The sequence below is a fragment of the Netta rufina genome (genome assembly GCF_964035555.1).
Source record: "Netta rufina genome assembly, chromosome: Z".
Taxonomy (NCBI): domain Eukaryota; kingdom Metazoa; phylum Chordata; class Aves; order Anseriformes; family Anatidae; genus Netta; species Netta rufina.
The window spans coordinates 78,191,893-78,208,491 of record NC_140126.1 but is presented as its reverse complement, the minus strand read 5'-3'; the positions used below and the strand labels follow the sequence as shown (position 1 = coordinate 78,208,491).

The window sequence follows — 16,599 nt, the reverse complement described above, 5'->3', positions numbered from 1 at the left end:
AGCAAGTGTTCCCAGGAGGATGCCTAGGGCGAGGAGGTCGACTCCACGCCTCAGGACTGCCTCCATCAAGAAAGACAGGAGGGTTATTGTTGTTGGAGACTCTGTTCTTAGGGGAGCAGAGGGCCCTATTTGTCGGCCTAACCCTACCCATAGGGAAGTGTGCTGCCTCCCTGGGGCCAGGGTCAGGGACGGTGCCAGGAAGCTTCCCAACCTGGTACGCCCCTCTGACTATTATCCTCTTTTGGTAGTCCAGGCGGGCAATGACAACATTGAGGAGAGAAGCCTGAAGGCTATCAAACAAGACTTTAGGGGGCTGGGTCGGTTAGTGGATGGAGCGGGAGTGCAGGTGGTGTTTTCATCCATCCCTGCGGTGGCAGGGAGGGGTACAGAGAGGACACGGAAAGCCCACCTGTTAAACACGTGGCTCCGGGGCTGGTGCCAACGCAGAAATCTTGTTTTTTTCGATCATGGGGCACTTTACTCAGCACCTGGCCTGATGGCCTCAGACGGGTCCCTATCTTTTATGGGAAAAAGAATCCTGGGCCAGGAGCTGGCAGGGCTCATTGAGAGGGCTTTAAACTAGGTAGGAAGGGGGATGGGGCTGAAGCAAGGATTGTTGGGGCTGTGCCAGGGGGAGCAATGGCAAGGCCGGGGGATAAGGTAATGGCCCAGCTGAAGTGCATCTACACCAATGCGCGCAGCATGGGTAACAAACAGGAAGAGCTGGAAGCCATCGTGCAGCAGGCAGGCTACGACTTGGTTGCCATCACGGAGACGTGGTGGGACCAGTCTCATGACTGGAGTGCTGCAATGCCTGGCTATAAGCTCTTCAGAAGGGACAGGCAGCACAGAAGGGGTGGTGCTGTGGCTCTCTATATTAGAGAGCCTTTCGATGTTGTAGAACTCGAGGCTGGGAATGACAAGGTCGAGTCCCTTTGGGTTAGGATCGGCAGGGACAACAAGGCTAGTGTCCTGGTCGGGGTCTGCTATAGACCGCCGAACCAGGATGAGGAGACTGATGAGGAGTTCTACAGGCAGCTGGCAGAAGTTGCGAAATCGTCAGCTCTTGTACTCGTGTTGGACTTCAACTTCCCTGACACATCCTGGAAGCACAACACAGCCCAGAGAAAGCAGTCTAGGAGGTTTCTGGAGAGCGTGGAAGATAGCTTCCTGACGCAGCTGGTTAGTGAGCCTACCAGGGGTGGTGCCCCGCTAGACCTTCTCTTCACAAACAGAGAAGGACTGGTGGAGGATGTGATTGTCGGGAGCTGTCTTGGGCAGAGTGACCACGAGATGGTGGAGTTCATTGTTCTTGGCGAGGCCAGGAAGGGGACCAGTAAAACCGCTGTATTGGACTTTTGGAGGGCTGACTTTGAGCTGCTCAGGACACTGGTTGGTGGAGACCCTTGGGAGGTAGTTCTGAAGGGCAGAGGGGTCCAGGAAGGCTGGGCGCTCTTCAAGAGGGAAATCTTAATGGCGCAGGAACGGTCTGTTCCCACGTGCCCAAAGACGAGCTGGCAGGGAAGAAGACCAGCCTGGCTCAACAGAGAATTGTGGCTTGATCTTAGGAGAAAAAAGAGGGTTTATAATGTTTGGAATAGTGGGCAGGCCACTAGGGAGGACTATAAGGATGTAGCGAGGCTGTGCAGGGACAAAATTAGGAAGGCCAAAGCTCATCTGGAGCTCAATCTGGCTACTGCCGTTAAAGATAACAAAAAACGTTTCTATAAATACATCAACACGAAAAGGAGGACTAAGGAGAATCTCCATCCTCTACTGGATGCGGGGGGAAACATGGTGTAGTGGGTTTACGTGGCAAGGTTTTGGTAGCAGGGGGCCATAGGGTGGTTTCTGTGAGAAAGATCTAGAAGCTGCCCCATGTTTGGGAAGGGCCCCATTGTTTTCCAGAGCTGAGGCAGTAAGCGATGTTGTTTTGCGCCTCTGTGAGAGCATATTTAAGACAGGGAAAAAAACGCTGCGCCTCACAGCAGCCGGGAGAGTCAAGGGAGTGAGGAACAGCCTTGCAGGTGCCAAGGTCAGTGTAGAAGGAGGGGGAGAGGTGCTCCAGGCGCCGGAGCAGAAGTCCCCTGCGGCCTGTGGTGAGGAGCATGGTGAAGCAGGATGTCCCCCTGCAGCCCATGGAGTACCACAGTGGAGCAGGGTACCCTGCTGCAGCCCGTGGAGGAGACCACGGTGGAGCAGGTGGCCCTGCACCGACGGAGGCTGCCGCCTGTGGAAGACCCCTGCCGGAGCAGATTCCGGGCCGGACCTGTGGCCCGTGGAGAGGAGCCCACGCAGGAGCAGGTGACCTGGCAGGAGCTGCTGCCCGTGGGGGAGCCAGGTTGGAGCAGTTTTCTCCTGAGGGATGGACCCTGTGGTACGGACCCATATCTGGAGCAGTTCTGGAAGAGCTGCTGCCTGTGGGAAGCCCACGCCAGATCAGTTCATCAAGGACTGCATCCCGTGGGTGGGATCCCACAGCACAAGGGACGAGAGTGACCGAGAAGGAGCGGCAGAGAAGAAGCGCTGTAGACTGACCATAACCCCCATTCCCCCGTTCCCCTGCGCCGCTCGGGGGGAGGAGGTGGAAGAGGGTGGATGGGGGGGAAGGTGCTTTTGGTTTCTTTCCTTTGTTTCTCACTTGTCTAGCTTGTTAGTTAATAGGCAATAAATCTTACTATCTCCTTATGCCGAGTCTGTTTTGCCCGTTACAATAATTACTGAGTGATTTTCTCATCCTTGTCTCAACCCTTGAGCCCTTTTCACATATTTTCTCCCCATTCCTTTTTGAGGAGGGGGAGTGAGGGAGCGGCTGTGGCGGAGCTCGGCTGCCCACTCGAGCGGAACCACGGCACTTAGTTACAAGAGATGAGGAAAAGGCGGAGGTGCTCAATGCCTTCTTTGCCTCAGTCTTTAGCGGCACTACCGGTTGTTCTCTGGATACCCAGTACCCTGAGCTGGTGGAAGGGGATGGGGAGCAGGATGTGGCCCTCACCATCCATGAAGAGCTGGTTGGTGACCTGCTACGGCACTTGGATGTGCACAAGTCGATGGGGCCGGATGGGATCCACCCAAGGGTACTGAGGGAACTGGCAGAGGAGCTGGCCAAGCCACTGTCCATCATTTATCAGCAGTCCTGGCGATCGGGGGAGGTCCCAGTTGACTGGCGGCTAGCAAATGTGACGCCCATCTACAAGAAGGGCTGGAAGGGCAGACCTGGGAAAGTACAGGCCTGTCAGTTTGACCTGAGTGCCAGGGAAGCTCATGGAGCAGATCCTCCTGAGAGTCATCACGCAGCACTTGCAGGGCAAGCAGGCGATCAGGCCCACTCAGCATGGGTTTATGAAAGGCAGGTCCTGCTTGACGAACCTGATCTCCTTCTATGACAAAGTGACACGCTGGGTGGACGAGGGAAAGGCTGTGGATGTGGTCTACCTTGACTTCAGCAAGGCTTTTGACACCGTCTCCCACAGCATTCTCCTCAAGAAACTGGCTGCTCTTGGCTTGGACTGGCGCACACTTCGCTGGGTTAGAAACTGGCTGGATAGCTGGGCCCAAAGAGTCGTGGTGAATGGAGTCAAGTCCAGTTGGAGGCCAGTCACTAGTGACGTCCCCCAGGGCACTGTGCTGGGGCCGGTCCTCTTTAATATCTTCATCGATGATCTGGACGAGGCATTGAGTGCACCCTCAGTAAGTTTGCAGATGACACCAAGTTAGGTGCGTGTGTTGATCTGCTTGATGGTAGGAAGGCTCTGCAGGAGGATCTGGATAGGCTGCAGCGATGGGCTGAGGTCAACTGCATGAAGTTCAACAAGGCCAAGTGCCGGGTCCTGCACCTGGGGCGCTTATTGCAGAGCTACAGGCTGGGAGACGAGTGGTTGGAGAGCTGCCAGGCAGAGAAGGACCTGGGAGTGATGGTGGATAGTCGGCTGAATATGAGCCAGCAGTGTGCTCAGGTGGCCAAGGAGGCCAACGGCATCCTGGCTTGTATCAGGAACAGTGTGGCCAGCAGGGCTAGGGAAGTGATCGTCCCCCTGTACTCGGCTCTGGTGAGGCCGCACCTCGAGTACTGTGTTCAGTTTTGGGCCCCTCGCTACAAGGACATCGAGGTGCTTGAGCGGGTGCAGAAAAGGGCGACGAAGCTGGTGAGGGGCCTGGAGAACAAGTCCTACGAGGAGCGGCTGAGGGAGCTGGGCTTGTTCAGCCTGGAGAAGAGGAGGCTCAGGGGTGACCTTATCGCTCTCTACAGGTACCTCAAGGGAGGCTGTAGCGAGGTGGGGGTTGGCCTGTTCTCCCACGTGCCTGGTGACAGGACGAGGGGGAATGGGCTAAAGTTGAGCCAGGGGAGTTTTAGGTTAGATGTTAGGAAGAACTTCTTCACCGAAAGGGTTGTTAGACACTGGAACAGGCTGCCCAGGGAAGTGGTGGAGTCACCATCCCTGGAAGTCTTCAAAAGACGTTTAGACGCAGAGCTTAGGGATATGGTTTAGTGGGGACTGCTAGCGTTAGGTCAGAGGTTGGACTCGATGATCTTGAGGTCTCTTCCAACCTAGAAATTCTGTGATTCTGTGATTCTGTGATATTATTATTTTTATATTATATATATTATATTATTATATTATATATTATTATATATATATTATATATAATATATATTATATATATTATTATATTATATGTATATTATATATAATATATATTATACATATTATATATATTATATATTTAATATATTATATACACAATGTATTAATATATATTAATTATTATTAATATATATTTATATATATATTAATATATATATATTAAACAACAACAAAAATAGGTTATTTTGGCCTTCAAAACATCTGTGAAAGTGGAGTATGTGTAACACCTACAAATATGGTTTGCAGTTACAAATATGTAGGCGTATGTAGGGTGGGTCACATGTCATACATTTGGTCTTACTCTGTGCATAAGAGATTCTTCACAAATTCTTCTGCATTGTTGATTCGTGATTTGCCAGGAAACTAACCCTTTTAAATGAGGGAATAACGCCTCCCCATACACCAAGTACATTTCAAAAAAATGAAGTCTTTTGGAAGTTGGTTAAAAACAAACTAACAAACAAACAAAACAGTTCTTGCATTGAAAAGTGGATAAAATAATGAATGAATGGTGGGTGCCAGTATTAGTATTCCAATGTGGCTAAATATACTCCAAGTCTAAGTTAGTTACCTGAGGCGAATCAAAAGGGAAAACTCTAACAGGCGACTCATTTTGTCTTGAAATAGATATCTGAGAGAGCGGAGTCATTGTTTGGAGTAGTTTATTTCTCTCATGTGTAACAAGTGATGTTTAGATTTAGACAACTTCTGATCAACTCAAGTGTGATCTTAATTAGATCGACGTGCTGGCAGACACTGAGGAAAATTAAAGCTTTTGAATGAGTATCTTTATCTAGTTTTAGCAATGTTGAAGTAACACTTACAAGTGAAACTACCTGTATGTTTCTGTTTTCTTTGTGTGGGGACGGGCTGGCATAGGGTTGACTTCTTTCCAACTTGTCTTTAAAATTGTCTTAGTGAAACTGAAAAGAAACACGTTGATTTTTGGTGCCAAAGTCCTTAGAGGTACTACCGGATGATGAGCTGTGCTTGTCTTTTTTTAGATGAAGACTGTGAATATAAATTCATGGCTTGTTGAAGACCATTTTGATACCAGTGTCAAGATGAGTACCTACCTCGTGGCCTTTATTGTTTCCGATTTCAAGTCCATCAGCAAAATATCCAGTCATGGAGTTAATGTAACTATTCTGATTTTCTAAGAGCTTATTTTGTAACAAAATCTATATGGAAACATACAGTGTACTTTCAAGCTAAATTGTTGGATTTATACATTGTGAAGTTTTACATGAACGAGAGGAGAGAAAAACGTTGGCTTTGTAATTGGATTATTAGTTTGCATTAAGACTAATTTTACTAATTCCAAAAGTTTTTGGTAATGTGCTTTCTTTTTATATACTTACATGCATTGGTAATGTTGTCTCAAGTAAGACTGTTTGATTAAAAGGAAATTAAATATAGTTTTATTGGAGAATCAGGAATAAAACAGAACAGTGGTAGTTAAACAGCTCTGTCTTGGTAGGGGATGGAAGGTATAGATGTCCTTTTACAGGCATAGTGGTTCTGGAGGATAAAGTAAAATTCTCATTTCTAATTTTGAACATATCTGTATCTGGATTTTTTAAAAGTAACTTTTGTACGAAAGCTGTTAGGTATGTGCTCTACTGTCACTTTTCATGACCACTCACGTACCTATGTTAAAGAACAAATTCTGTAAACTTTTGATGCTGGCATTTAAATACTGCCTGCTTGTTTACTGTAGATTTCTGTATACACGGTACCAGAGAAGATCCACCAAGCTGATTATGCCCTGGATGCGGCAGTAAAACTTTTAGACTTTTATGAGGATTACTTCAGCATTTCATATCCCTTACCTAAACAAGGTAAGTGTTACCTAATTTAATGTATTCAAGAATAGCATTAAGAATAGAGAGTAAAATTGCATAAAATCAATGAGTTAGGTAAGACTGGGACAATTTTGGCTCCCATGTTTTTAAACTGTCTGCTTCGTGTAACTTAAGAGTATGTTGAAAAGCTTCACTGAGAACGGAAAATCCTTCTATAGAGAACTTTTTAAAGGTATGTTTTTGCTGTTACATTTAGGAGAAGCCTTAAAGAAGGTGTGATGTGGGAGCTGTTGTGAAGTGGGATGAGCAGGTGACTGGGTTCTTTACAGGGTCAAACAATCCTAGCAGTTTATTAATGCTTCCCTCCCGCCCTCCTCCTTCCTCCCCCTCCACCAGATTTAGCAGCTATTCCTGATTTCCAGTCTGGTGCTATGGAAAACTGGGGATTGACCACATATCGGGAATCCGCATTGTTGTATGACCCTGATAAATCCTCAGCATCTTCTAGACTTTGGATTACTATGGTAATAGCCCACGAACTGGCTCATCAGGTGAGATTTAGGAGCAACAATAAAGGATCAGAAGGGACCCACAGAGTGGTCACAGCTGTGTGGATGGAGAGATATTTGAGAATATAGACTGAAAAGAGCTGTTTCTTGTTTGAGGGTGTTCATCCCTGAATCACGCGACTGTTCCCAATAAAGTCTCGTTGGGCTTCATAGACATGCAGGGCTGTAACCCAAATCTGTATAGTTCAGTAGCTGTAGTGCTCTGGGGACTTTGCACCATTGCTAACCCTTGAAATTAATTGCAAGCCATGAATATAGGTAAAAAAGTTAGGAATTGTTACAGGTTTATGCGTGGCTCTCCTATCAAACCTGGTTTATGTATAAAGTTTCATGGAATTGTAATGGAAACCCATGCTGTAGAGTATTACCATTAAAATAAGAAATGAAGTAGAAAGAGGCCAGAGTAAGCTGCATTACTACAAAAATGTGCCTTAAATGTCAGTGCCATGCTATAAATTCAATTTCATATCAGTCAGTAGCAGCTTTTGTGAAAAACCGTGTATTTAAATTAAAATTGTTGTTGCTGTTGTTTCAGTGGTTTGGTAACCTGGTTACCATGGAGTGGTGGAATGACCTGTGGTTAAATGAAGGGTTTGCAAAATTCATGGAGTTTGTGTCGGTCAATATTACCCATCCAGAACTGAAAGCTGTAAGCAGCAATTACTGTATTTTTATTTTATATTTACATTCTAAGTCCACTAATTTGTAAGGGTGAAGACCAATCATGTTTGTGCTGTGAAATAGTTTTGCTTTCCCTTTGAAAGAACTGTCTGATCTTAACTCGACGGGCAAGAATATTGATTTTATTGTATCTAATTATTTCAAAAACTGGTGATGGAAGTTAATGATTGCAATCAAAGTATATTCTCTTTTCAAAAGCTATTTAGACTTCGGAAAGTATAAAAGCATTGCTAGTTAGTCAAGGGAGGTGATTGTCCCGCTCTACTCTGCGCTGGGGTGGCCTCACCTCGAGCACTGTGTGCAGTTCTGGGCACCGCAGTACAAAAAGGATGCCAAAGTGTTGGAGAGTGTCCAGAGGAGGGCTACAAAGATGGCGAAGGGCCTAGAGGGGAAGACGTATGAGGAGAGGCTGAGGGCACTGGGCCTGTTCAGCCTGGAGAAGAGGAGGCTGAGGGGGGACCTCATCGCGGTCTACAGCTTCCTTACGAGGGGGAGTGCAGAGGCAGGCACTGACCTATTCTCTGTAATCACCAGTGATAGGACCTGCAGAAATGGTGTCAAGCTGTGGCAGGAGAGGTTCAGGCTCGACAACAGGAAGAGGTTCTTCACCGAGAGGGTAGTCGCACACCTGAACAGGCTTCCCAGGGAAGTAGTCACAGCTCCAAGCCTGTCGGAGTTGAAGAAGCGATTGGACTGTGCTCTTAGTCATGTGGTCTGACTTTTTGGGTAGACCTGTGCGGTGCCAGGAGTTGGACTTGATGATCCTTATGGGTCCCTTCCAACTCGGGGTATTCTATGATTCTATGAAATTATTTTTTTTCCATCATGTATAATCAGACTTAAATCCTAATGAAGACCCCCAAATCCTCCCGCTAGCTTTAGCACACGTTCAATATATGAAACTTTGCAAGTATGCCTAGTTCAAAGTAGTGAAACGAACAGTGCACTGGGAAGATCTATGCAGAAACTTGCCATAAAACTGCAGTGGAATAATAATGAAGCAATATAATAATGAAGGAATTCATCATTTGCTTTTTTTTTTTTTTTTTTTCCCTTTGGTTTGTTTTGTGGTTACTAACCGTTCATTTTGTCATCAAACTTTTGGAACGTGTGCATGTCTTTTTGGAGTTATTTTTAAGTCTCACTAGCTGGAGTATTAAAGTTGGTTTAGAAGGGTAGAGGCAGTTTGCCTCTCTATATTCCTTTCCTTTCCTTTCCTTTCCTTTCCTTTCCTTTCCTTTCCTTTCCTTTCCTTTCCTTTCCTTTCCTTTCCTTTCCTTTCCTTTCCTTTCCTTTCCTTTCCTTTCCTTTCCTTTCCTTTCCTTTCCTTTCCTTTCCTTTCCTTTCCTTTCCTTTCCTTTCCTTTCCTTGCCTTGCCTTGCCTTGCCTTGCCTTGCCTTGCCTTGCCTTGCCTTGCCTTGCCTTGCCTTGCCTTGCCTTGCCTTGCCTTGCCTTGCCTTGCCTTGCCTTGCCTTGCCTTGCCTTGCCTTGCCTTGCCTTGCCTTGCCTTGCCTTGCCTTGCCTTGCCCTTCCCCTTCGCCTTCCCCTTCCCCTTCCCCTTCCCCTTCCCCTTCCCTTCCCTTTCCTGCTCTGTAATGAAACCGAAGATATGTTTGGCTTTCCTTATGGGATTTCAACATCATGTAGAATGGACTGAAATATGAACTAATAGGAATTCAGTAGTCACTAAGCAAAATTTGGTAGTAAGAATCATTTTTGTCTCCTATTAGGAAGATTATTTCTTATCAAACTGTTTTGATGCCATGGAAGTGGATGCATTAAATTCATCACATCCTGTGTCTACTCCTGTGGAAGATCCAGCTCAAATTTTAGAAATGTTTGATGATGTTTCTTATGTGAAGGTAAAATCTGTAACTGATTTCATTCTCAGTTGTACTGATTGTACTATACGTCTGCATTGTACTGATTTCAGTCAGTCCTTTATACAAAACATCCCTGAACCGTGGTGTTAATATACTTTTTAATGTTGTTTTGATCTTTATATTCTATCTCAATCCTAGTCCAAAACTCCTGCATGTAGTTCAAATTGTGGTTTCCTGTTCCATCTATAAAAAGAGGAGGTTTTTGCCCCTTCTTATCTGTTGTGTATCAATTTAAACATTAAAACATTATTTTAGGTGCTTAAACCAACCAGCGTTTTTCATTGGAGCCTGCTCTATATAGTAATTGAAAAAATAATAGCATATTTTACTCAATCCAAAATATATTTAAGGAAATAAGGAAAGCCAAATTACCGTTTAAATATATATAAAACCCAATTATTTCTCATCAGACAGACATACAAATTTGAACTGCTGTTTAGGTTAGCCTGCTGAAAATTTTCTGAAAGAAGCATCTTGCTGTCTAGGGAGTGGTTTTGTAAACATTTTGTCACACTCTTTTTCAGGGATCCTGTATATTAAATATGTTGAAGGACTACCTGACTGATGATGTTTTTAAAGCTGGACTTGTGCAGTACCTGCAGAAGTACAGCTATCAGAACACAAAAAATGAAGATTTGTGGAACAGTATGACAAATGCAAGTATTTCTTATTCTCACTTTTTTTTTTTTTTTTTTTTTTCCCCCAAATTTCATAGCTTTTTGTGAATAGTGTGTTTTTGTAGTATATTAATGAGGACTATGACCAATACTTATGGTAATGATATCAAAAACAGATGACCAACACTTTCTTCTACAGATTTATCCCACAGTAGGTACCGATAAAAGTGAACAACAAGGTGATGGCTTTTGCAGAAGGAACCAACAGTCATCTTCAAATGCAGTAAGCATCTAGTTTTTTACTCATCAGTATTTGAGAGTTTGGTATTTATCTGAGTCCTCTCATGTTACTATACTGTGCTGTGGCATCGGTTTGTGTACAGACAGAAATCCTACGTCTGTGCCTAGGGCTGACCGGAAAACAGCACTATTTAAAGAGATGTCACTAACTATGTAAAGGTGTCCCGAAAAAGAACAGCCAGAGTTGTCATTGATATCCCATGTTCCAATCTAAACTTAACTATGCTGAGCTTACAAATTTACAGCAGTTTTTATGAAGTTCTTAGCTACTAAATTCATTGTCTATGCACTCCATCTTCCTCCTCTTCTTACGTATCCAAGCTTGTCCATGATTTTTATTGCAACTTTTTCACCGGTAAGAAGATGCCGTCCAAGCTTTACCTTTGCAAACCCACCTAAAATTGAAAACACGGACATTTAAGCGCGGCGCCCAACGGGAGCGATGGAGGGAAGGAGGGAGGGAGGGAGGGAGGCGCAGCGGGGCGGCCATGTTGGGAGGGTCGGCGCTGCTGCTCTGCACCCTGCGGGGTCTGGGGGAGGGTGGGGAAGGAGGAACATGGTGATGCGCAAGGCCAGGGGGCCTGAGGAGATGGATCTGTGGGTCCTGAGCGAGTGGGCAGGCATTGCCCATCACCAGGCTGGGCAACCAGATCCAGTGGGTGGCACCCCTGGCCATGGCAGGGGGAGTGGAACTAGGTGGTCTTTGAGGCCCCTTCCAACCTGAGCCACTCGACATTTCTATGAGTGTAGGATTCCGTGATTCTATGAAGAAGACCAAGACACTGTCTGTGGCAGGGTCACAACTCTTTATTTGGATGACAACCACATTTGCCCTGCTAAAGGCGCGGGGGCCTCTTGCAGGGCTGGGGAGAGTCCGGGTCACTGTCGGCTCTCCTCTTCGGGGGGCGCCGCGGCCCCCCAGGTGAGCTGTCCCTGCCCTGGCCAGGAGGAGAGGGCCCGTGGCTTGTGCCCGGCACCGCAGCCTGTTCTGCTTCCTCCTCTTCAGGCTCTGAGAAGAGCTCCTCCTGCTCCTCAGGGATGGGTGCAGCGCGCGGCTGGCCAGGACCCCCAGGCAGGGCGGCACTGGAGGCGCTGGGCAGCTCCTCGATGTCCGAATCCTCCGCGCTGCTGGAGGAGAGCAGGCTGGTGACAGGAGTGTCCCGGGGGGAGGCAGCAGGGCTGGGGGTGGCCTCCAGGCTGTCTTCGGGCTCCCAGGTGTCTTGGGAGCCCTCGAGGTCCACCTCAGGGCCGTTGTACACGTAGAGCTGGCTGGCAGGACGCGGTTCCAGGAAGCCCAGCTCCTCGAGGTACTCCTCGCTGCACGTCTCCTCCATGATGGAGATGAGCCGCTGCACAAAGCTCACCGTGTGGCCCTGCAGCAACGGCTGCAGCTCCTGCACCAAGGCGTGCTCATCGAGCCCACAGCGGCACAGCCAAGCGACGATGTTGGCCTCCAGCATGTCCTGGTCCCACCAGGCAGCGTCGAACAGCTCCCTGGCTTGCTGGCGCACCCAGGAGCGCAGCGGACCCAGGACTTCTAGGTGCTCCCTGAAGAGCTCTGCCCATTCCTCGGGCGGGAGGCCTCTCACGGCAGGCTGGGGCATGGGCTCTGCAGCCCCCTGCTCGTCCTGGGGGCTGTCGTCTTGCGCCTCTGCTTCGGGGGCCACCTGCACCTCCAGGAAGTCATCTTCCGCCCAGATGGAGTAGCGGATGGAGGTGATGTGCTGCCTGCAGAGGGGGCAGGTGCTGCTTCTCTTGGCCCAGCGCATGATGCACCCGAAGCAGAAGTGGTGCACACAGGGGAGGACGTAGCTGGGCTCCTTGGGGACCCCCTGGCACACAGGGCAAGTGATGTCCTGGGCCTCACTTGCCATGGTGTCGGCTCGCTGCAGCGGGCTGGGGAGAGCTGCAGATGGGGAGCTGCTTCCCCTGGCTGGCACCGCTGCGACAGCTGATGTGCGCTGCAAGAAGGAGAGAGGTCAGGGTCAGTGGCTGAGCCAGGGCAGGCAGCGGCAGTGCCCCGGCCCCTCAGCAGGACAAAACCCCAAGCCGAGCCCCGGGGCACGTGTCCCCGCACAGCTCACCTGCACTGCTGCGAGCACTCCCTCCACAGCCCCGGCTGCCTGAGCCAGGCAGGGCCGGGGAAACGCAGGCACTGGCTGCGGGGACGGGCACCGAGAGCAGTTGCCGACGGCCCCACAGCACAGCTCCAACAAATCTCCCAAGAGATCCTTGCTCGGCACTCCAAGCCTCGCACACACGCTCAGCGGGAGTCCAGGCACGAGCCAGGCTGGGCCAGGCTCTGCCGGCGCCCCAAGATAAGCAGCGAGGGCCGTGAGGTCACAGCCCATTGCTGGCTGACCTCACAGCCCATCGCTGGGTGACCTCAGAGCCCAGCACTCTGGGTGACCCCCAAAAACCAAAGCACATGTCTGAAAGCACTTGCCAGACATTTGGTGAACCCCGGCAGCTTGGCTGCCATGACCACTTCACTGGGAGGCCTGTTTCAGTGGCCAAGCCCCGTGTTGGTGTACAATCTTCTCCTCGCTTGCAGCCAGACCCTCCACTGTCCCATCTCCTTGCCATTCCCTCGAGTTTTGTCAGTGGCCCCAGAGAGCAGAGCTCAGCGCCAGCCCCTCTGCTGCCCTGCTGAGGAAGCTGCTGGCCGCCATGAGGCCTCCCCTCAGTCTCGTGCAGGCTGAGCAAACACGCGGACCTCATGTGCTCCTCATCCATCTTACTCTCCCGATCCTTCACCACTTCGAAGCCCTCCTTTGGACACTCTCCAATAACCTGATGTCCTTCTGTTAGTGTGCTGCCCAAAAGTGCACCCAGGACAGGACTCGAGGTGCTGCTGAAAGAGCGCAGAGCAGAGCACAGCAATCCCTGCCCCCGCCCAGCGGGCGATGCCATGCTGGAGGCAGCCCAGGATGCTGTTGCCCCTCCTGGCTGCCAGGGCCCCTGCTTGAATCCCGTTCAACTTGCCATCGACCAAAACGCCCAGATCCCTCTCTGCAGGGCTGCGCTCCAGCCTCTCGTCCCCCCGACTGTCCATACAGCCAGGGTTGCCCCTTGCCAGGCGTGGAATCCCTCACTCGCTCTTGCTAAACCTCATATGCTTGGGGATTGCCCAGCTCTCTGCTTTGTCAAGGTCTCTCTGCAAAGCCTTCCTCCCCTCGATGGAGTCAGCCACTCCTTCCTGTTTAGCATCATGCCTAAACGGACTCCATATGCCCTCAAGTCCTACATGCGAGTCAGTCGGGACAACGCTGGAGAGAACAGGCCCTAAAATGGAGGCCTGCACAAGCCCCTATGACTGGCCACCAGCCTGATGCCACCCCATTTACAAGAACCCTTGGAGCGCGACCCGTCAGCCCCTTGTTCACCCATCGCATTATGCATTGCTCTAGCTGTGTGCTGCCCAATTTGTCCAGAAGGAGACAGGGAGAAACAGTCTTGAAGCTGTGCTGAAAGCCAAACAGGTGCCATCAGCTGGCTTCCCTTGGGCAACCAGATGGTTGGCCACTTCATCAAAAGAAATCAATGGTGGGCAAGTGATGGGGAGGGGACATCGATAGGGCAGCTGACCTAAACCAACCAAAGGGACATTCCAGAGCACCTGATGCCACACTCAGCAATAAACAGGGGAGCTCCCGTGGGGCAGGGGGCTGTTCCTCCTCAACAACCACTACATGTTTTGATGCCCTGCTTCCCAGGACATGGCTGAACATCGCTCGTTGATGGGAAGTAGAGAATATTTCCTTTTCCTTCTCTCTGCGCTTCCCCGCGGCCTTATTGTTTCTTTTGTTTCTTTTTCTCCCCATTCCCCTGCCCTTTAATTAAATCATTCTCATCTCCAGCCTCTTTGTGCTGTATTTTCTCCCCCAATTTAATAGCCACTCTTCTGGGTTCGCAATAAGTGAACTAATTTTAATTCCTACCTCGCTTTTTTAATTATTTTAAAACAGCATCAGCAAGGTCTGTGCGACACCAGAACACCCTTATATAACACCCAAAGAATTGCCATCTCCCTTTGGTGATTTGTACCACCGTGCCTGCTGTTTGTCATCATCTCACCATGCCCTGCTGAGATAGCTTGGCTTTGTCTTGCTGCCCTCCTTGTAGTTACGAGAAGGCTGCCCTGAGGCTCCTCTGCAGTCTGACCAAACATCTTTGCCTCAGCCCCTCCTCACTGAGCAAGGGCCCCAACCCCTGAGCATTGTGAAATTGCCTACAATGCATTTTTAAGGATCTCACTAATGGGTTTTTGAAGACAAGATTGAAATTCTTCCTCCGTGGAAAGGAACCCATGATGGAGCAAAACACAAGTTTTCATACAAGCATGTTGGACGTACTTATGGTTTATCTCATTTCTATGTCTCAGAGAGTTGCTTGTTTGGCTAACAATTTGACCTCTTTGAAAGCGTTTGTCCTGACCGTCTCTCAATTGTTTGCCAATGCCTCCTGCTGGCCACTGGCTGCCGCTGTTTGTCTAGGTAAAGAACAGCTTGTTGCACACGCACCCACCGTCGGTTTTAAGCGGCTCTGGCAAAGACGTGCATGCCTGATGTAGCTTTGCATATTTAAGAAGAGATAAAAGTGTAGCTTCCACTCAAGTGAAAAATCTCATCTGCAGACAGCCTTTCCTATGTGAGTTCAGAACCTCTCACCAAGGAGGGCCGAGATGCTGAAGTTGCTGAAGTTGTGTGACTTTCTCCGTTTACTCACGGCAACATTTAGCCATGATGCTAACTAAAATACAAAATGTGAAATCTTGGATAATTAGGGACTCCGCCTGCGGCATATCACAACAGTGTCATGGTCAGATGTGTCTCGGTGAGACAACCTGAAAGCCTCATGCTTGAATGTAGTGCGTGTTCTTGCAGCACGGACACCTTGACGAGGACTGCGTGACAGAGCTTTCCGTGTTTCACAACCAGAGCAGGGAGAGTATATCGGAATTAATATCAGAGGTAAGAAATACATGTTGTTAATTTGTTGTAATTAAGCATGCTGATACAGTAAGTAACCTTAGCGTATTGGCAGCCTCATGGTCCCTTATTCTCAGGCGTGAGTTTTGCTGTGCTTTTCCAACCTACGGAATCCCCACAGAATTTCAGATCTGTCAGTACAGCTCTGAAGCTCAAATTTGCCTTTTCTTTTTCCTCCTTTCATTGTGTTTCCTAAGCCTTATTGATATTTTCTACCATGCTGATATCCTTATGAATTTCTGAAAGGCAAAATAGACTCGCCCTAAAGATGTCTGGATGAACAACAGATTTCATGCACTGGCTGAACTCCGTGCTTTGAAATGTTCTGATAGCGGAGGGAAAACTTTCAGTGCATCGCTCAGCCAGGCTATAAAATAAGCGGGGGGGAATTACTTTTCACCAACTTTGAAAGAAGTGAATCAGTTCCTGTCCCATTGGAATATAAATGACAAAAGCTGAGCTGACTAGCTGTAGAGGAATTGTACCAATGTGTTAGTGGTGATATTCTAACCTGGTAGAAGAGACTTACAAGATGAGGTGGACTCCAGCCTTAATGTGAAGCTGAAAATTGTCCTTTGGAATTTATTTTTTTTTTATTCTACTGTATAGAATGAAGACTTGGGATAAAATCTTTCACATAACTGTAGCAGAAACAGACTTTTAAAGTATGTGTTCTACTTAAAATGGATAAATTTTGGAGTAAACATTGTTGTTTGTTTGTTTGCTTGTTTGTTTTTCTTTGTTTGTTTGTTTTTCAGTTACAGGAAATACAGGAAATAATCTGAATAATCTGCTCACAGGAGGAAACAGCTTGTCCAATTAAGTTTTGGCATTTACACCGGCCTTTACTAGGGGACTTCTATTGCCTTATAACTTATTCAGGCTAACGGTATTATGCTGCAAACCTGGCAAGCATTTTTCTTGCAGTCCTCATAGCAGTTGTGATACTGAAAATCACACCAAATGTTGATTAAAAAAATTTTTCTTGTTGTCCTCCCAGTCAACTTGCTAGCAGGCAGCCTGGGAAGAGGAAAGAACTCGACTCCATGTACGCACTATGCAGAAACAACTAAAACATTGGTCTGTTATCAGCACTACTTCCATTAA

General features: G+C 48.1%; 1 pseudogene across 1 annotated transcript in view; it reads left to right on the top strand.

Moving 5' to 3' along the window:
- Positions 1 to 16,346, top strand: part of LOC311221343 (endoplasmic reticulum aminopeptidase 1-like) — a 40,859-nt pseudogene extending 24,513 nt beyond the window's left edge. The window contains exons 4-11 of the transcript in view: positions 5,651 to 5,785; positions 6,367 to 6,487; positions 6,848 to 7,002; positions 7,556 to 7,669; positions 9,432 to 9,563; positions 10,109 to 10,244; positions 10,378 to 10,484; positions 16,251 to 16,346. The product of the transcript in view is annotated as an endoplasmic reticulum aminopeptidase 1-like (transcript). The remainder of the gene's footprint in view (positions 1 to 5,650; positions 5,786 to 6,366; positions 6,488 to 6,847; positions 7,003 to 7,555; positions 7,670 to 9,431; positions 9,564 to 10,108; positions 10,245 to 10,377; positions 10,485 to 16,250) is intronic.
- The last annotated feature ends 253 nt before the right edge of the window (positions 16,347 to 16,599 follow it).